Source organism: Phyllobates terribilis, unplaced genomic scaffold, assembly GCF_046119375.1.
Source record: "Phyllobates terribilis strain yellow unplaced genomic scaffold, ASM4611937v1 Scaffold_4__5_contigs__length_816908805, whole genome shotgun sequence".
In the NCBI taxonomy this organism is placed as follows: domain Eukaryota; kingdom Metazoa; phylum Chordata; class Amphibia; order Anura; family Dendrobatidae; genus Phyllobates; species Phyllobates terribilis.
The window spans coordinates 327,770,448-327,793,635 of NW_027362764.1; positions in this window are offsets into that span (position 1 = coordinate 327,770,448).

Here is a 23,188-nt window from a genome sequence, read left to right on the forward strand (position 1 = left end):
CATTGGGGCCCCGATGACATGCGGCATGCATTTGGGGCCTGCATATCATGCTGCATGCATTTGGGGTACCTGAGACATGCGGCATGCATGTGGGGCCCCTATGACATGCCGCATGCATTTGGGGTCCCCATTACATGTGGCATGCACATGGGGCCCCCATGACATGCGGCATAGGCTTGGGGCCCCAATGACATGCGGCATGAGTTTGGATCCCCCATGACATGCGGCATGCACGTGGGGCCCCCATGACATGCGGCATGCAGTTGGGTCCCCCATGAAATGCGGCATGCATGTGGGGCCCCCAGGACATGCGGCATGCATGTGGGACCCCCATGACATGCGTCATGCATTTGGATCCTCCATTACATGCTGCATGCAAGTGGGGCCCCCATGACATGCGGCATGCATGTGGGCCCCCCATGACATGCGGCATGCACGTGGGGCCCTCATGACATGCGGCATACATTTGTGGCCCCCGTGAAATGAGGCATGCACGTGGGGCCCCTATGACATGACGCATGCATTTGGGGGCCCCATGACATGCGGCATGCATGTGGGACCCCCATGACATGCGTCATGCATTTGGATCCCCCATTACATGCTGCATGCAAGTGGGACCCCCATGATATGCGGCATGCATTTGGGGCCCCCATGACATGCGGCATACGCTTGGGTCCCCCATGACATGCGGCATGCACGTGTGGCCCCCATGACCTGAGTCATGCATTTGGGGCCGCCATGACATGCGGCATGCATTTGGGGACCCCATGTCATGCGGAATGCACGTGGGGCCCCCAGGACATGCGGCATGCATTTGGGGCCCCCATGACATGCGGCATGCACGTGGGTCCCCCAGGACATGTGGCATGCATGTGGGGCCCCTATGACATGCTCCATGCATGTGGGGCCCCATTACATGCGGCATACATTTGGGGCCCCTGTGACATGCGGCATGCATTTGGGGCCCCCATGACATGCGGCATGCACGTGGGTCCCCCAGGACATGTGGCATGCATTTGGGGCCCCCATGACATGCGGAATGCACGTGAGGCCCCCATGACATGCGGCATGCACATGGGGCCCCATGACATGCGGCATGTATTTGGGGCCCCCATGACATGCGGCATGCATTTGGGGCCCCCATGACATGCGGAATGCCTGCAGGGCCCCCATGACATGCGGCATGCATTTGGAGCCCCCATGACATTCTTCATGCACGTGGGGACCCCATGACATGCGTCATGCATTTGGGCCCCCATGACATTCAGCGTGCACGTGGGGCCCCCTTGACTTGCGGCATGCATTTGGGGCCCCCATGACATGAGACTTGCATGTGGGGCCCCCTTGACATGCGGCATGCACGTGGGGCCCCCATGACATGTGACATGCATTTGGAGCCCCCATGACATGCTTCATGCACGTGGGGACCCCATGACATGCGTCATGCATTTGGGGCCCCCATGACTTGCGGGATGCATTTGGGGCCCCCATAACACGCGGCATGCATTTGGGGCCCCCATGACATGCGGTATGCATTTGGGGCCTCAGTGACATGCGGCATGCATTTGGGGCCCCCATGACATGCGGCATACACGTTGGGCCCCTATGACATGCTGCATGCATTTGGGGCCCCCATGACATGCGGCATGCATTTGGGGCCCCCATGACATGCGGCATGCACTTCGTGCTCCCATGACATGCGGCATGCATTTGGGACCCCCATGACATGCGCCATGCATGTGGGGCCCCCATGACAGGCGGCACATAATTGGGCCTCCATGACATGCGGCATGCATTTGGGGCCCCCATGACATGCGGCATGCACTTCGGGCTCCCATGACATGTGGCATGCATTTGGGGCCCCTATGACATGTGGCATGCATGTGGGGCCCCATGACAGGCGTCACATAATTGGGGCCCCCATGCGGGATGCATTTGGGGCCCCCATGACATGCGGCATGCACGTGGGGCCCCCATGACATGCGGCATGCATGTGGGGCCCCCATGACATGCGGCATGCATTTGGGGCCCCCTTGACATGCGGCATGCATTTGGGACCCCAATGACACGCGGCACGCACGTTGGGCCCCCATGACATGCGGCATGCATTTGGGCCCCCCATGACATGCATCATGCACGTGGGGCCCCCATGACATGCGGGATGCATTTGGGGCCCCCATAACACGCAGCATGCATTTGGGGCCCCAATGACATGCGGCATGCACGTGGGCCCCCATGACATGCGGCATGCATTTGGGGCCCCCATGACATGCGGCATGCATGTGGGGCCCCCACGACATGTGGCATGCTTTTGGGGCCCCCATGAAATTCTTCATGCATTTGGGCCCCCATGACATGCGGCATGCATTTGGGGCCCCCATGACATGCGGCATGCACTTCGGGCTCCCATGACATGCGGCATGCATTTGGGGCCCCTATTACATGCGGCATGCATGTGGGGCCCCCATGACAGGCGGCACATAATTGGGGCCCTCATGACATGCGGCATGCATTTGGGGCCCCCAAGACATGCGTCATGCATTTGGGGCCGTCACGACATGCGGCATGCACGTGGCCCCCCATGACATGCGGCATGCATTTGGGGCCCCAATGACATGCGGCATGCATTTGGGGCTCCCATCACATGCGGCAAGCATGTGGGGCCCCCATGACAGGCGGTACATAATTCGGGCCCCCATGACATGCGGCATGCATTTGGGGGCCCCATGAAATGCGGCATGCATTTGTGGCCCCAAATGCATGCCGCATGTCATGGGGGGCCCCCATGACATGCGGCATGCATTTGGGGCCCCCATGACATGTGGCATGCATTTGGGGCCCCCAAGACATGCGTCATGCACGTGGGGCCCCTATGATATGCGGCATGCACGTGGGGCCCCCAAGACATGCGGCATGCATTTGGGGCCCCCATGACATGCGGCATGCATGTGGGGCCCCCATGACAGGCGGCACGTAATTGGGGCCCCCATGGCATGTGGCATGCATTTGGGGCCCCCATGACATGTGACATGCATTTGGGACCCCAATGACATGCGGCATGCACGTGGGGCCCCCATGACTTGCGGCATGCACGTGGGGCCCCCATGACAGGCGGCATACATTTGGGGCCCCCATGACATGCGGCATGCATTTGGGGCCCCCATGACATTCGGCATGCACGTGGGCACCCATGACATGCGGCATGCACATGGGGCCCCCATGACATGCGGCATGCACGTGGGGCCCCCACGACATGTGTGATGCTTTTGGGGCCCCCATGAAATTCTTCATGCATTTGGGGCCCCCATGACATGCGGCATGCATTTGGGGCACCCATGACATGCGGCATGCAATTCGGGCCCCCATGACATGCGGCATGCATTTGGGGCCCCCACGACATGTGGCATGCTTTTGGGGCCCCCATGACATGCGGCATGCACGTGGGGCCCCCACGACATGTGGCATGCTTTTGGGGCCCCCATGACATTCTTCATGCATTTGGGACCCCAATGACATGCGTCATGCACGTGGGGCCCCTATGATATGCGGCATGCACGTGGGGCCCCCAAGACATGCAGCATGCATTTGGGGCCCCAATGACATGCGGCATGCATTTGGGGCCCCAATGACATGCGTCATGCACGTGGGGCCCCCATGACAAGCGAGATGCATTTGGGGCCCCTATGACATGCAGCATGCATGTGGGGCCCCCATGACATGCGGCATGCATTTGGGGCCCCCAAGACATGCGTCATGCATTTGGGGCCGCCACGACATGCGGCATGCACGTGGGGCCCCATGACATGCGGCATGCATTTGGGGCCCCAATGACATGCGGCATGCATTTGGGGCCCCAATGACATGCGGCATGCACGTTGTGCCCCCATGACATGCGGCATGCATTTGGGGCCCCCATGACATGCGGCATGCACGTGGGGCCCCCATGACATGCGGCATGCACGTGGGGCCCCCATGACATGCGGCATGCATTTGGGGCCCCCATGACATGCGGCATGCACTTCGGGGTCCCATGACATGCGGCATGCATTTGGGGCACCTATGACATGCGGCATGCATGTGGGGCCCCCATGACAGGCGGCACATAATTGGGGCCCCCATGACATGCGGCATGCATTTGGGGCCCCCAAGACATGCGTCATGCATTTGGGGCCGCCACGACATGCGGCATGCACGTGGGCCCCCATGACATGCGGCATACATTTGGGGCCCCCATGACATGCGGCATGCATTTGGGGCCCCAATGACATGCGGCATGCATTTGGGGCCTCCATGACATTCGGCATGCACGTGGGCACCCATGACATGCGGCATGCACATGGGGCCCCCATGACATGCGGCATGCATTTGGGGCCCCCATGACATGCGGCATGCATTTGGGGCTCCCATGACATGCGGCATGCATTTGGGACCCCAATGACATGCGGCATGCACGTGGGTCCCCATGACATGCGGCATGCATTTGGGGCCCCCATGACACGCGGCATGCATTTGGGGCCCCCATGACATGCGGCATGCAAGTATGACCCACACGACATGTGGCATGCTTTTGGGGCCCCATGACATTCTTCATGCATTTGGGGCCCCCATGACATGCGGCATGCATTTGGGGCCCCCATGACATGCGGCATGCACTTCGGGCTCCCATGACATGCGGCATGCATTTGGGGCCCCTATGACATGCGGCATGCATGTGGGGCCCCCATGACATGCGGCATGCATTTGGGGCCCCCAAGACATGCGGCATGCATTTGGGGCCGCCACGACATGCGGCATGCACGTGGGCCCCCATGACATATGGCATGCATTTGGGGCCCCCACGACATGTGGCATGCTTTTGGGGCCCCAATGACATGCGGCATGCACGTGGGGCCCCCACGACATGTGGCATGCTTTTGGGGCCCCCATGACATGCGTCATGCACGTGGGGCCCCTATGATATGCGGCATGCACGTGGGGCCCCCAAGACATGCGGCATGCATTTGGGGCCCCCATGACATGCATCATGCACGTGGGGCCCCCATGACAAGCAGGATGCATTTGGGGCCCCAATGACATGCAGCATGCATTTGGGGCCCCCATGACATGCGGCATGCACGTTGGGCCCCTATGACATGCGGCATGCATTTGGGGCCCCCAAGACATGCGTCATGCACGTGGGCCCTCATGACATGCGGCATGCATTTGGGGTCCCCAAGACATGCGGCATGCATTTGGGGCCCTCATGACATGCGGCATGCAATTGGGGTCCCCATGACATACGGCATGCATTTGGGACCCCAATGATATGCGGCATGCACATGGGGCCCCCATGACATGCGGCATGCACGTGGGGCCCCCATGACATGCGGCATGCATTTGGGGCCCCCATGACATGCGGCATGCATTTGGGGCCCCCATGACATGCGGCATGCACTTCGGGCTCCCATGACATGTGGCATGCATTTGGGGCCCCTATGACATGTGGCATGCATGTGGGGCCCCATGACAGGCATCACATAATTGGGGCCCCCATGACATGCGGCATGCATTTGGGGCCCCCAAGACATGCGTCATGCATTTGGGGCCGCCACGACATGCGGCATGCATTTGTTGCCACTATGACATGCGTCATGCACGTGGGGCCCCCATGACATGCGGGATGCATTTGGGGCCCCCATGACATGCGACATGCACGTGGGCCCCCCATGACATGCGTCATGCACGTGGGGCCCCCATGACATGTGGCGTGCATTTGGGCCCCCATGACATGCGACATGTATTTGGGACCCCATTGACATGCGGCACGCTCGTGGGGTCGCCACGACATGCGGCATGCACATGCGCCCTCATGACATGCGGCATGCATTTGGGACCCCAATGACATGTGGCATGCACGTGGGGCCCCCATGACATGCGGTATGCATTTGGGGCCCCCAAGACATGCGTCATGCATTTGGGGCTGCCGCGACATGCGGCATGCATTTGGGTCCCCCATGACATGCTTCATGCATTTGGGGCTCCCATGACATGCGGCATGCATTTGGGGCTCCCAAGACATGCGTCATGCTTTTGGGGCCCCCATGACATGCGGCATGCACGTGGGGCCCCCACGACATGTGGCATGCTTTTGGGGCCCTCATGACATTCTTCATGCATTTGGGACCCCAATGACATGCGTCATGCACGTGGGGCCCCTATGATATGCGGCATGCATGTGGGGCCCCATGACAGGCGGCACGTAATTGGGGCCCCCATGACATGCGGCATGCATTTGGGGCCCCCATGACATGCGACATGCATTTGGGACCCCAATGACATGCGGCATGCACGTGGGGCCCCCATAACTTGCGGCATGCACGTGGGCCCCCATGACATGCGGTATGCACATGGGGCCCCCATGACATGCGGCATGCATTTGGGGCCCCTATGACATACGGCATGCATGTGGGGCCCCCATGTCAGGCGGCACATAATTGGGGCCCCCATGACATGCTTCATGCATTTGGGGCTCCCATGACATGCGGCATGCATTTGGGACCCCAATGACATGCGGCATGCACATGGGGCCCCCACGACATGCGGCATGCATTTGGGGCCGCCACGACATGCGGCATGCACGTGGGGCCCCCATGACATGCGGCATGCATTTGGGGCCCCAATGACATGCGTCATGCATTTGGGGCCCCAATGACATGCGGCATGCACGTGGGCCCCCATGACATGCGGCATGCATTTGGGGCCCCCATGACATGCGGCATGCATGTGGGGCCCCCATGACATGCGGCATGCACGTTGGGCCCCTATGACACGCGGCATGCATTTGGGGCCCCCATGACATGCGTCATGCACGTGGTGCCCCCATGACATGCGTCATGCAAGTGGGGGCCCCATGACAAGCGGGATGCATTTGGGGCCCCCATAACACGCGGCATGCATTTGGGGCCCCAATGACATGCGGCATGCACGTGGGGCCCCCCATGACATGCGGCATGCATGTGGGGCCCCCATGACAGGCGGCACATAATTGGGGCCCCCATGACATGCGGCATGCATTTGGGGCCCCCAAGACATGCGTCATGCACGTGGGCCCTCATGACATGCGGCATGCATTTGGGGTCCCCATGACATGCGGCATGCATTTGGGACCTCAATGATATGCGGAATGCAGGTGGGGCACCCATGACATGCGGCATGCATTTGGGGCCCCCATGACATGCGGCATGCATTTGGGGCCCCCATGACATGCGGCATGCAATTCGGGCTCCCATGACATGCGGCATGCATTTTGGGCCCCCATGATATGCGGCATGCACATGGGGCCCCCATGACATGCGGCATGCACGTGGGGCCCCCATGACATGCGGCATGCATTTGGGGCCCCCATGACATGCGGCATGCATTTGGGGCCCCCATGACATGCGGCATGCACTTCGGGCTCCCATGACATGTGGCATGCATTTGGGGCCCCTATGACATGTGGCATGCATGTGGGGCCCCATGACAGGCGGCACATAATTGGGGCCCCCATGACATGCAGCATGCATTTGGGGCCCCCAAGACATGCGTCATGCATTTGGGGCCGCCACGACAAGCGGCATGCATTTGGGGCCACTATGACATGCGTCATGCACGTGGGGCCCCCATGACATGCGGGATGCATTTGGGGCCCCCATGACATGCGGCATGCATGTGGGGCCCCCATGACATGCGGCATGGATTTGGGACTCCATGACATGCGGCATGCACGTGGGGCCCCCATGACATGCGGCATGCACGTGGGGCCCCCACGACATGTGGCATGCATTTGGGGCCCCCATGACATGCATCATGCACGTGGGGCCCCCATGACATGCGGGATGCATTTGGGGCCCCCATAACACGCAGCATGCATTTGGGGCCCCAATGACATGCGGCATGCACGTGGGCCCCCATGACATGCGGCATGCATTTGTGGCCCCCATGACATGTGGCATGCACGTGGGGCCCCCACGACATGCGTCATGCACGTGGGGCCCCCACGACATGTGGCATGCTTTTGGGGTCCCCATGACATGCGGCATGCATTTGGGACCCCAATGATATGCGGCATGCAGGTGGGACACCCATGACATGCGGCATGCATTTGGGACCCCAATGACATGCGGCATGCATTTATGGCCCCCATGACATGCGGCACAAAATTGGGGCCCCCAAGACATGTGACATGCATTTGGGGCCCCCATGACAAGCGTCATGCATTTGGGACCCCAATGATATGCGGCATGCAGGTGGGGCACCCATGACATGCGGCATGCATTTGGGACCCCAATGACATGCGGCATGCATTTTTGGCCCCCATGACAGGTGGCACGTAATTGGGGCCCCCATGACATGCGTCATGCATTTGGGGTCGCCACGACATGCGGCATGCACGTGGGTCCCCATGACATGCGGCATGCATTTGGGGCCCCCATGACATGCGGGATGCATTTGGGGCCCCCATAACACGCAGCATGCATTTGGGGCCCCCATGACATGCGGCATGCATTTGTGGCCCCAATGACATGCGGCATGCACGTGGGGCCCCCATGACATGCGGCATGCACTTCGGGCTCCCATGACATGCGGTATGCATTTGGGGCCCCCATGACATGTGGCATGCACGTGGGCCCTCATGACATGCGGCATGCATTTGGGCCCCCATGTCATGCGGCATGCATTTGGGAACCCAATACATGCGGCATGCACGTGGGGCCCCCATGACATGCGGCATGCATTTGGGGCTCCCATGACATGCGGCATGCACGTGCCCCCCCATGACATGCGGCATGCACGTGGGCCCCCCATGACATGCGGCATGCACGTGGGACCCCATGACATGCGGCATGCATGTGGGGCCCCCATGACATGCGGCATGCACTTCGGGCTCTCATGACATGCGGCATGCATTTGGGGTCCCCATGACATGCGGCATGCATGTGGGGCCCCCATGACAGGCGGCACATAATTGGGGCCCCCATGACATGCGGCATGCATTTGGGGCCCCCAAGACATGCATCATGCATTTGGGGCCGCCACGACATGCGACATGCACGTGGGTCCTCATGACATGCGGCATGCATTTAGGGTCCCCATGACATGCGGCATGCATTTGGGGCCCCCATGACATGCGGCATGCATGTGGGGCCCTCATGACAGGCGGCACGTAATTGGGGCCCCCATGACATGCGGCATGCATTTGGGGCCCCCATGACATGCGTCATGCATTTGGGGCCGCCACGAAATGTGGCATGCACGTGGGCACCCATGACATGCGGCATGCATTTGGGGCCCCCATGACATGCGGCATGCATTTGGGACCCCAATGATATGCCGCATGCAGGTGGGGCCCCCATGACATGCGGCATGCATTTGGGACCCCAATGACATGCTGCATGCACGTGGGACCCCCATGACATGCGGCATGCATTTATGGCCCCCATGATATGCGGCAAAAATTGGGGCCCCCAAGACATGTGACATGCACTTTAGGGTCCCCATGACATGCGGCATGCATTTGGGGCCCCCATGACATGCGGCATGCATGTGGGGCCCTCATGACAGGCGGCACGTAATTGGGGCCCCCATGACATGCGGCATGCATTTGGGGCCCCCATGACATGCGTCATGCATTTGGGGCCGCCACGAAATGTGGCATGCACGTGGGCACCCATGACATGCGGCATGCATTTGGGGCCACCATGACATGCGGCATGCATTTGGGACCCCAATGATATGCCGCATGCAGGTGGGGCCCCCATGACATGCGGCATGCATTTGGGACCCCAATGACATGCTGCATGCACGTGGGACCCCCATGACATGCGGCATGCATTTATGGCCCCCATGACATGCGGCAAAAAATTGGGGCCCCCAAGACATGTGACATGCACTTTTGGGCCCACATGACATGCGGCATGCATTTGGGTCCCTCATGACATGCGTCATGCACGTGGGGCCCCCATGACAAGCGGGATGCATTTGGGGCCCCAATGACATGCGGCATGCATTTGGGGCCCCAATGACATTCGTCATGCACGTGGGGCCCCCATGACAAGCGGGATGCATTTGGGGCCCCTATGACATGCGGCATGCATGTGGGGCCCCCATGACATGCGGCATGCATTTGGGGCCCCCAAGACATGCGTCATGCATTTGGGGCCGCCACGACATGCGGCATGCACGTGGGGCCCCATGACATGCGGCATGCATTTGGGGCCCCAATGACATGCGGCATGCATTTGGGGCCCCAATGACATGCGGCATGCACGTTGTGCCCCCATGACATGCGGCATGCATTTGGGGCCCCCATGACATGCGGCATGCACGTGGGGCCCCCATGACATGCGGCATGCACGTGGGGCCCCCATGACATGCGGCATGCATTTGGGGCCCCCATGACATGCGGCATGCACTTCGGGGTCCCATGACATGCGGCATGCATTTGGGGCACCTATGACATGCGGCATGCATGTGGGGCCCCCATGACAGGCGGCACATAATTGGGGCCCCCATGACATGCGGCATGCATTTGGGGCCCCCAAGACATGCGTCATGCATTTGGGGCCGCTACGACATGCGGCATGCACGTGGGCCCCCATGACATGCGGCATACATTTGGGGCCCCCATGACATGCGGCATGCATTTGGGGCCCCAATGACATGCGGCATGCATTTGGGGCCCCCATGACATTCGGCATGCACGTGGGCACCCATGACATGCGGCATGCACATGGGGCCCCCATGACATGCGGCATGCATTTGGGGCCCCCATGACATGCGGCATGCATTTGGGGCTCCCATGACATGCGGCATGCATTTGGGACCCCAATGACATGCGGCATGCACGTGGGTCCCCATGACATGCGGCATGCATTTGGGGCCCCCATGACACGCGGCATGCATTTGGGGCCCCCATGACATGCGGCATGCAAGTATGACCCACACGACATGTGGCATGCTTTTGGGGCCCCATGACATTCTTCATGCATTTGGGGCCCCCATGACATGCGGCATGCATTTGGGGCCCCCATGACATGCGGCATGCACTTCGGGCTCCCATGACATGCGGCATGCATTTGGGGCCCCTATGACATGCGGCATGCATGTGGGGCCCCCATGACATGCGGCATGCATTTGGGGCCCCCAAGACATGCGGCATGCATTTGGGGCCGCCACGACATGCGGCATGCACGTGGGCCCCCATGACATTCGGCATGCATTTGGGGCCCCCACGACATGTGGCATGCTTTTGGGGCCCCAATGACATGCGGCATGCACGTGGGGCCCCCACGACATGTGGCATGCTTTTGGGGTCCCCAAGACATGCGGCATGCATTTGGGGCCCTCATGACATGCGGCATGCAATTGGGGCCCCCACGACATGTGGCATGCTTTTGGGGCCCCAATGACATGCGGCATGCACGTGGGGCCCCCACGACATGTGGCATGCTTTTGGGGCCCCCAAGACATGCGTCATGCACGTGGGCCCTCATGACATGCGGCATGCATTTGGGGTCCCCAAGACATGCGGCATGCATTTGGGGCCCTCATGACATGCGGCATGCAATTGGGGTCCCCATGACATACGGCATGCATTTGGGACCCCAATGATATGCGGCATGCACATGGGGCCCCCATGACATGCGGCATGCACGTGGGGCCCCCATGACATGCGGCATGCATTTGGGGCCCCCATGACATGCGACATGCATTTGGGGCCCCCATGACATGCGGCATGCACTTCGGGCTCCCATGACATGTGGCATGCATTTGGGGCCCCTATGACATGTGGCATGCATGTGGGGCCCCATGACAGGCATCACATAATTGGGGCCCCCATGACATGCGGCATGCATTTGGGGCCCCCAAGACATGCGTCATGCATTTGGGGCCGCCACGACATGCGGCATGCATTTGTTGCCACTATGACATGCGTCATGCACGTGGGGCCCCCATGACATGCGGGATGCATTTGGGGCCCCCATGACATGCGACATGCACGTGGGCCCCCCATGACATGCGTCATGCACGTGGGGCCCCCATGACATGTGGCGTGCATTTGGGCCCCCATGACATGCGACATGTATTTGGGACCCCATTGACATGCGGCACGCTCGTGGGGTCGCCACGACATGCGGCATGCACATGCGCCCTCATGACATGCGGCATGCATTTGGGGCCCCAATGATATGCGGCGTGCAGGTGGGGCCCCCATGACATGCGGCATGCATTTGGGACCCCAATGACATGTGGCATGCACGTGGGGCCCCCATGACATGCGGGATGCATTTGGGGCCCCCAAGACATGCGTCATGCATTTGGGGCTGCCGCGACATGCGGCATGCATTTGGGTCCCCCATGACATGCTTCATGCATTTGGGGCTCCCATGACATGCGGCATGCATTTGGGGCTCCCAAGACATGCGTCATGCTTTTGGGGCCCCCATGACATGCGTCATGCACGTGGGCCCCCACGACATGTGGCATGCTTTTGGGGCCCCCATGACATTCTTCATGCATTTGGGACCCCAATGACATGCGTCATGCACGTGGGGCCCCTATGATATGCGGCATGCACGTGGGTCCCCCAAGACATGCGGCATGCATTTGGGGCCCCCATGACATGCGGCATGCATGTGGGGCCCCATGACAGGCGGCACGTAATTGGGGCCCCCATGACATGCCGCATGCATTTGGGGCCCCCATGACATGCGACATGCATTTGGGACCCCAATGACATGCGGCATGCACGTGGGGCCCCCATAACTTGCGGCATGCACGTGGGCCCCCATGACATGCGGTATGCACATGGGGCCCCCATGACATGCGGCATGCATTTGGGGCCCCTATGACATACGGCATGCATGTGGGGCCCCCATGTCAGGCGGCACATAATTGGGGCCCCCATGACATGCTTCATGCATTTGGGGCTCCCATGACATGCGGCATGCATTTGGGACCCCAATGACATGCGGCATGCACATGGGGCCCCCACGACATGCGGCATGCATTTGGGGCCGCCCCGACATGCGGCATGCACGTGGGGCCCCCATGACATGCGGCATGCATTTGGGGCCCCAATGACATGCGTCATGCATTTGGGGCCCCAATGACATGCGGCATGCACGTGGGGCCCCCATGACATGCGGCATGCATTTGGGGCCCCCATGACATGCGGCATGCATGTGGGGCCCCCATGACATGCGGCATGCACGTTGGGCCCCTATGACATGCGGCATGCATTTGGGGCCCCCATGACATGCGTCATGCACGTGGTGCCCCCATGACATGCGTCATGCAAGTGGGGGCCCCATGACAAGCGGGATGCATTTGGGGCCCCCATAACACGCGGCATGCATTTGGGGCCCCAATGACATGCGGCATGCACGTGGGGCCCCCCATGACATGCGGCATGCATGTGGGGCCCCCATGACAGGCGGCACATAATTGGGGCCCCCATGACATGCGGCATGCATTTGGGGCCCCCAAGACATGCGTCATGCACGTGGGCCCTCATGACATGCGGCATGCATTTGGGGTCCCCATGACATGCGGCATGCATTTGGGACCTCAATGATATGCGGAATGCAGGTGGGGCACCCATGACATGCGGCATGCATTTGGGGCCCCCATGACATGCGGCATGCATTTGGGGCCCCCATGACATGCGGCATGCAATTCGGGCTCCCATGACATGCGGCATGCATTTTGGGCCCCCATGACATGCGGCATGCACATGGGGCCCCCATGACATGCGGCATGCACGTGGGGCCCCCATGACATGCGGCATGCATTTGGGGCCCCCATGACATGCGGCATGCATTTGGGGCCCCCATGACATGCGGCATGCACTTCGGGCTCCCATGACATGCGGCATGCATTTGGGGCCCCTATGACATGTGGCATGCATGTGGGGCCCCATGACAGGCGGCACATAATTGGGGCCCCCATGACATGCAGCATGCTTTTGGGGCCCCCAAGACATGCGTCATGCATTTGGGGCCGCCACGACAAGCGGCATGCATTTGGGGCCACTATGACATGCGTCATGCACGTGGGGCCCCCATGACATGCGGGATGCATTTGGGGCCCCCATGACATGCGGCATGCATGTGGGGCCCCCATGACATGCGGCATGGATTTGGGACTCCATGACATGCGGCATGCACGTGGGGCCCCCATGACATGCGGCATGCACGTGGGGCCCCCACGACATGTGGCATGCATTTGGGGCCCCCATGACATGCATCATGCACGTGGGGCCCCCATGACATGCGGGATGCATTTGGGGCCCCCATAACACGCAGCATGCATTTGGGGCCCCAATGACATGCGGCATGCACGTGGGCCCCCATGACATGCGGCATGCATTTGTGGCCCCCATGACATGTGGCATGCACGTGGGGCCCCCCACGACATGCGTCATGCACGTGGGGCCCCCACGACATGTGGCATGCTTTTGGGGTCCCCATGACATGCGGCATGCATTTGGGACCCCAATGATATGCGGCATGCAGGTGGGACACCCATGACATGCGGCATGCATTTGGGACCCCAATGACATGCGGCATGCATTTATGGCCCCCATGACATGCGGCACAAAATTGGGGCCCCCAAGACATGTGACATGCATTTGGGGCCCCCATGACAAGCGTCATGCATTTGGGACCCCAATGATATGCGGCATGCAGGTGGGGCACCCATGACATGCGGCATGCATTTGGGACCCCAATGACATGCGGCATGCATTTTTGGCCCCCATGACAGGTGGCACGTAATTGGGGTCCCCATGACATGCGTCATGCATTTGGGGTCGCCACGACATGCGGCATGCACGTGGGTCCCCATGACATGCGGCATGCATTTGGGGCCCCCATGACATGCGGGATGCATTTGGGGCCCCCATAACACGCAGCATGCATTTGGGGCCCCCATGACATGCGGCATGCATTTGTGGCCCCAAAGACATGCGGCATGCACGTGGGGCCCCCATGACATGCGGCATGCACTTCGGGCTCCCATGACATGCGGTATGCATTTGGGGCCCCCATGACATGTGGCATGCACGTGGGCCCTCATGACATGCGGCATGCATTTGGGCCCCCATGTCATGCGGCATGCATTTGGGAACCCAATACATGCGGCATGCACGTGGGGCCCCCATGACATGCGGCATGCATTTGGGGCCCCCATGACATGCGGCATGCATTTGGGGCCCCCATGACATGCGGCATGCATTTGGGGCCCCCATGACATGCGGCATGCACGTGGGCCCCCCATGACATGCAGCATGCACGTGGGACCCCATGACATGCGGCATGCATGTGGGGCCCCCATGACATGCGGCATGCACTTCGGGCTCTCATGACATGCGGCATGCATTTGGGGTCCCCATGACATGCGGCATGCATGTGGGGCCCCCATGACAGGCGGCACATAATTGGGGCCCCCATGACATGCGGCATGCATTTGGGGCCCCCAAGACATGCATCATGCATTTGGGGCCGCCAAAACATGCGACATGCACGTGGGTCCTCATGACATGCGGCATGCATTTAGGGTCCCCACGACATGTGGCATGCTTTTGGGGCCCCCATGACATGCGTCATGCACGTGGGGCCCCCACGACATGTGGCATGCTTTTGGGGCCACCATGAAATTCTTCATGCATTTGGGGCCCCCATGACATGTGGCATGCACGTCGGGCTCCCATGACATGCGGCATGCATTTGGGGCCCCTATGACATTCGGCACATAATTGGGACCCCCATGACATGCGGCATGCATTTGGGGCCCCCATGACATGCGACATGCATTTGGGACTCCAATGACATGCGTCATGCACCTGGGGCCCCTATGATATGCGGCATGCACGTGGGGCCCCCATGACATGCGGCATGCACGTGGGGCCCCCCTGACATGCGGCATGGATTTGGGACTCCATGACATGCATCATGCACGTGGGGCCCCCATGACATGCGGGATGCATTTGGGGCCCCCATGACATGCGGCATGCACGTGGGACCCCCACGACACGTGGCATGCTTTTGGGGCCCCCATGACATGCGTCATGCAAGTGTCGCCCCCACGACATGTGGCATGCTTTTGGGGCCCCCATGAAATTCTTCATGCATTTGGGACCCCCATAACACGCAGCATGCATTTGGGGCCCCTATGACATGCGGCATGCATGTGGGGCCCCCATGACAGGCGGCATACGCTTGGGTCCCCCATGACATGCGGCATGCACGTGTGGCCCCCATGACCTGAGTCATGCATTTGGGGCCGCCATGACATGCGGCATGCATTTGGGGACCCCATGTCATGCGGAATGCACGTGGGGCCCCCAGGACATGCGGCATGCATTTGGGGCCCCCATGACATGCGGCATGCACGTGGGTCCCCCAGGACATGTGGCATGCATGTGGGGCCCCTATGACATGCTCCATGCATGTGGGGCCCCATTACATGCGGCATACATTTGGGTCCCCCAGGACATGTGGCATGCATTTGGGGGCCCCATGACATGCGGCATGCATTTGGGACCCCCATGATATGTGGCATACATTTGGGGCCCCCATGTCATGCGGAATGCACGTGAGGCCACCATGACATGCGGCATGCATTTGGGGCCTCCATGACATGCGGCATGCATGTGGGGCCCCCATGACATGCGGCATGCATTTGGGACCCCCATGACATGCGGCATGCATTTGGGGCCCCCATGACTTGAGGCATGCATTTGGGCCCCCATGACATGCGGCAAGCACGTGGGGCCCCAATGACATGCATCATGCACGTGGGGCCCCCATGCCATGCGGAATGCACGTGAGAACCCCATGACATGCGCAACGCCTGCGGGGCCCCAATGACATGCGGCATGCATGCGGGGCTCTCATGACATGCGGCCTGCAGTTGGGGCCCCCAATACATTGCGGCATGCATTTATGGCCCCCATGACATGCGGCATGCATTTGGGCCCCCATGACATGCAGCATGCACGTGGGGCCCTCATGACATGCGGAATGCATGTGGGGCCCCCATGACATGCGGCATGCATTTGGGACCCCCATGACATGCGGCATGCATTTGGGGCCCCCATGACATGCGGCATGCATTTGAATCCCCCATTACATGCGGCATGCACGTGGGGCCCCTATGACATGCGGCATGCATTTGGGGTCTCCATGACATGCGACATGCATTGGGGCCCCGATGACATGCGGCATGCATTTGGGGCCTGCATATCATGCTGCATGCATTTGGGGTACCTGAGACATGCGGCATGCATGTGGGGCCCCCATAACATGCTGCATGCATTTGGGGTGCCCGAGACATGCGGCATGCACGTGGGGCCCCTATGACATGCCACATGCATTTGGGGTCCCCATTACATGTGGCATGCACATGGGGCCCCCATGACATGCGGCATAGGCTTGGGGCCCCAATGACATGCGGCATGAGTTTGGATCCCCATGACATGCGGCATGCACGTGGGGCCCCCATGACATGCGGCATGCAGTTGGGTCCCCCGTGAAATGCGGCATGCATGTGGGGCCCCCAGGACATGCGGCATGCTTTTGGGACCCCCATGACATGCGGCATGCATTTGGGGCCCCCATGACTTGAGGCATGCATTTGGGGCCCCCATAAAATGAGGCATGCATGTGGAACCCCCATGACATGCGGCATGCATTTGAATCCCCCATTACATGCGGCATGCACGTGGGGCCCCTATGACATGCGGCATGTATTTGGGGCCTCCATGACATGCGACATGCATTGGGGCCCCGATGACATGCGGCATGCATTTGGGGCCTGCATATCATGCTGCATGCATTTGGGGTACCTGAGACATGCGGCATGCATGTGGGGCCCCTATGACATGCCGCATGCATTTGGGGTCCCCATTACATGTGGCATGCACATGGGGCCCCCATGACATGCGGCATAGGCTTGGGGCCCCAATGACATGCGGCATGAGTTTGGATCCCCCATGACATGCGGCATGCACGTGGGGCCCCCATGACATGCGGCATGCAGTTGGGTCCCCCATGAAATGCGGCATGCATGTGGGGCCCCCAGGACATGCGGCATGCATGTGGGACCCCCATGACATGCGTCATGCATTTGGATCCTCCATTACATGCTGCATGCAAGTGGGGCCCCCATGACATGCGGCATGCATGTGGGCCCCCCATGACATGCGGCATGCACGTGGGGCCCTCATGACATGCGGCATACATTTGTGGCCCCCGTGAAATGAGGCATGCACGTGGGGCCCCTATGACATGACGCATGCATTTGGGGGCCCCATGACATGCGGCATGCATGTGGGACCCCCATGACATGCGTCATGCATTTGGATCCCCCATTACATGCTGCATGCAAGTGGGACCCCCATGATATGCGGCATGCATTTGGGGCCCCCATGACATGCGGCATACGCTTGGGTCCCCCATGACATGCGGCATGCACGTGTGGCCCCCATGACCTGAGTCATGCATTTGGGGCCGCCATGACATGCGGCATGCATTTGGGGACCCCATGTCATGCGGAATGCACGTGGGGCCCCCAGGACATGCGGCATGCATTTGGGGCCCCCATGACATGCGGCATGCACGTGGGTCCCCCAGGACATGTGGCATGCATGTGGGGCCCCTATGACATGCTCCATGCATGTGGGGCCCCATTACATGCGGCATACATTTGGGGCCCCTGTGACATGCGGCATGCATTTGGGGCCCCCATGACATGCGGCATGCACGTGGGTCCCCCAGGACATGTGGCATGCATTTGGGGCCCCCATGACATGCGGAATGCACGTGAGGCCCCCATGACATGCGGCATGCACATGGGGCCCCATGACATGCGGCATGTATTTGGGGCCCCCATGACATGCGGCATGCATTTGGGGCCCCCATGACATGCGGAATGCCTGCAGGGCCCCCATGACATGCGGCATGCATTTGGAGCCCCCATGACATTCTTCATGCACGTGGGGACCCCATGACATGCGTCATGCATTTGGGCCCCCATGACATTCAGCGTGCACGTGGGGCCCCCTTGACTTGCGGCATGCATTTGGGGCCCCCATGACATGAGACTTGCATGTGGGGCCCCCTTGACATGCGGCATGCACGTGGGGCCCCCATGACATGTGACATGCATTTGGAGCCCCCATGACATGCTTCATGCACGTGGGGACCCCATGACATGCGTCATGCATTTGGGGCCCCCATGACTTGCGGGATGCATTTGGGGCCCCCATAACACGCGGCATGCATTTGGGGCCCCCATGACATGCGGTATGCATTTGGGGCCTCAGTGACATGCGGCATGCATTTGGGGCCCCCATGACATGCGGCATACACGTTGGGCCCCTATGACATGCTGCATGCATTTGGGGCCCCCATGACATGCGGCATGCATTTGGGGCCCCCATGACATGCGGCATGCACTTCATGCTCCCATGACATGCGGCATGCATTTGGGACCCCCATGACATGCGCCATGCATGTGGGGCCCCCATGACAGGCGGCACATAATTGGGCCTCCATGACATGCGGCATGCATTTGGGGCCCCCATGACATGCGGCATGCACTTCGGGCTCCCATGACATGTGGCATGCATTTGGGGCCCCTATGACATGTGGCATGCATGTGGGGCCCCATGACAGGCGTCACATAATTGGGGCCCCCATGCGGGATGCATTTGGGGCCCCCATGACATGCGGCATGCACGTGGGGCCCCCATGACATGCGGCATGCATGTGGGGCCCCCATGACATGCGGCATGCATTTGGGGCCCCCTTGACATGCGGCATGCATTTGGGACCCCAATGACACGCGGCACGCACGTTGGGCCCCCATGACATGCGGCATGCATTTGGGCCCCCCATGACATGCATCATGCACGTGGGGCCCCCATGACATGCGGGATGCATTTGGGGCCCCCATAACACGCAGCATGCATTTGGGGCCCCAATGACATGCGGCATGCACGTGGGCCCCCATGACATGCGGCATGCATTTGGGGCCCCCATGACATGCGGCATGCATGTGGGGCCCCCACGACATGTGGCATGCTTTTGGGGCCCCCATGAAATTCTTCATGCATTTGGGCCCCCATGACATGCGGCATGCATTTGGGGCCCCCATGACATGCGGCATGCACTTCGGGCTCCCATGACATGCGGCATGCATTTGGGGCCCCTATTACATGCGGCATGCATGTGGGGCCCCCATGACAGGCGGCACATAATTGGGGCCCTCATGACATGCGGCATGCATTTGGGGCCCCCAAGACATGCGTCATGCATTTGGGGCCGTCACGACATGCGGCATGCACGTGGCCCCCCATGACATGCGGCATGCATTTGGGGCCCCAATGACATGCGGCATGCATTTGGGGCTCCCATCACATGCGGCAAGCATGTGGGGCCCCCATGACAGGCGGTACATAATTCGGGCCCCCATGACATGCGGCATGCATTTGGGGGCCCCATGAAATGCGGCATGCATTTGTGGCCCCAAATGCATGCCGCATGTCATGGGGGGCCCCCATGACATGCGGCATGCATTTGGGGCCCCCATGACATGTGGCATGCATTTGGGGCCCCCAAGACATGCGTCATGCACGTGGGGCCCCTATGATATGCGGCATGCACGTGGGGCCCCCAAGACATGCGGCATGCATTTGGGGCCCCCATGACATGCGGCATGCATGTGGGGCCCCCATGACAGGCGGCACGTAATTGGGGCCCCCATGGCATGTGGCATGCATTTGGGGCCCCCATGACATGTGACATGCATTTGGGACCCCAATGACATGCGGCATGCACGTGGGGCCCCCATGACTTGCGGCATGCACGTGGGGCCCCCATGACATGCGGCATGCACATGGGGCCCCCATGACATGCGGCATGCATTTGGGCCCCCCATGACATGCTTCATGCATTTGGGGCTCCCATGACATGCGGCATGCATTTGGGGCCCCCATGACATGCTTCATGCATTTGGGGCTCCCATGACATGCGTCATGCATTTGGGGCGCCTATGACATACGGCATGCACGTGGGGCCCCCATGTCAGGCGGCACATAACTGGGGCCACCACGACATGCGGCATGCACGTGGGCCCCCATGACATGCGGCATACATTTGGGGCCCCCATGACATGCGGCATGCATTTGGGGCCCCCATGACATTCGGCATGCACGTGGGCACCCATGACATGCGGCATGCACATGGGGCCCCCATGACATGCGGCATGCACGTGGGGCCCCCACGACATGTGTGATGCTTTTGGGGCCCCCATGAAATTCTTCATGCATTTGGGGCCCCCATGACATGCGGCATGCATTTGGGGCACCCATGACATGCGGCATGCAATTCGGGCCCCCATGACATGCGGCATGCATTTGGGGCCCCCACGACATGTGGCATGCTTTTGGGGCCCCCATGACATGCGGCATGCACGTGGGGCCCCCACGACATGTGGCATGCTTTTGGGGCCCCCATGACATTCTTCATGCATTTGGGACCCCAATGACATGCGTCATGCACGTGGGGCCCCTATGATATGCGGCATGCACGTGGGGCCCCCAAGACATGCAGCATGCATTTGGGGCCCCAATGACATGCGGCATGCATTTGGGGCCCCAATGACATGCGTCATGCACGTGGGGCCCCCATGACAAGCGAGATGCATTTGGGGCCCCTATGACATGCAGCATGCATGTGGGGCCCCCATGACATGCGGCATGCATTTGGGGCCCCCAAGACATGCGTCATGCATTTGGGGCCGCCACGACATGCGGCATGCACGTGGGGCCCCATGACATGCGGCATGCATTTGGGGCCCCAATGACATGCGGCATGCATTTGGGGCCCCAATGACATGCGGCATGCACGTTGTGCCCCCATGACATGCGGCATGCATTTGGGGCCCCCATGACATGCGGCATGCACGTGGGGCCCCCATGACATGCGGCATGCACGTGGGGCCCCCATGACATGCGGCATGCATTTGGGGCCCCCATGACATGCGGCATGCACTTCGGGGTCCCATGACATGCGGCATGCATTTGGGGCACCTATGACATGCGGCATGCATGTGGGGCCCCCATGACAGGCGGCACATAATTGGGGCCCCCATGACATGCGGCATGCATTTGGGGCCCCCAAGACATGCGTCATGCATTTGGGGCCGCCACGACATGCGGCATGCACGTGGGCCCCCATGACATGCGGCATACATTTGGGGCCCCCATGACATGCGGCATGCATTTGGGGCCCCAATGACATGCGGCATGCATTTGGGGCCTCCATGACATTCGGCATGCACGTGGGCACCCATGACATGCGGCATGCACATGGGGCCCCCATGACATGCGGCATGCATTTGGGGCCCCCATGACATGCGGCATGCATTTGGGGCTCCCATGACATGCGGCATGCATTTGGGACCCCAATGACATGCGGCATGCACGTGGGTCCCCATGACATGCGGCATGCATTTGGGGCCCCCATGACACGCGGCATGCATTTGGGGCCCCCATGACATGCGGCATGCAAGTATGACCCACACGACATGTGGCATGCTTTTGGGGCCCCATGACATTCTTCATGCATTTGGGGCCCCCATGACATGCGGCATGCATTTGGGGCCCCCATGACATGCGGCATGCACTTCGGGCTCCCATGACATGCGGCATGCATTTGGGGCCCCTATGACATGCGGCATGCATGTGGGGCCCCCATGACATGCGGCATGCATTTGGGGCCCCCAAGACATGCGGCATGCATTTGGGGCCGCCACGACATGCGGCATGCACGTGGGCCCCCATGACATATGGCATGCATTTGGGGCCCCCACGACATGTGGCATGCTTTTGGGGCCCCAATGACATGCGGCATGCACGTGGGGCCCCCACGACATGTGGCATGCTTTTGGGGCCCCCATGACATGCGTCATGCACGTGGGGCCCCTATGATATGCGGCATGCACGTGGGGCCCCCAAGACATGCGGCATGCATTTGGGGCCCCCATGACATGCATCATGCACGTGGGGCCCCCATGACAAGCAGGATGCATTTGGGGCCCCAATGACATGCAGCATGCATTTGGGGCCCCCATGACATGCGGCATGCACGTTGGGCCCCTA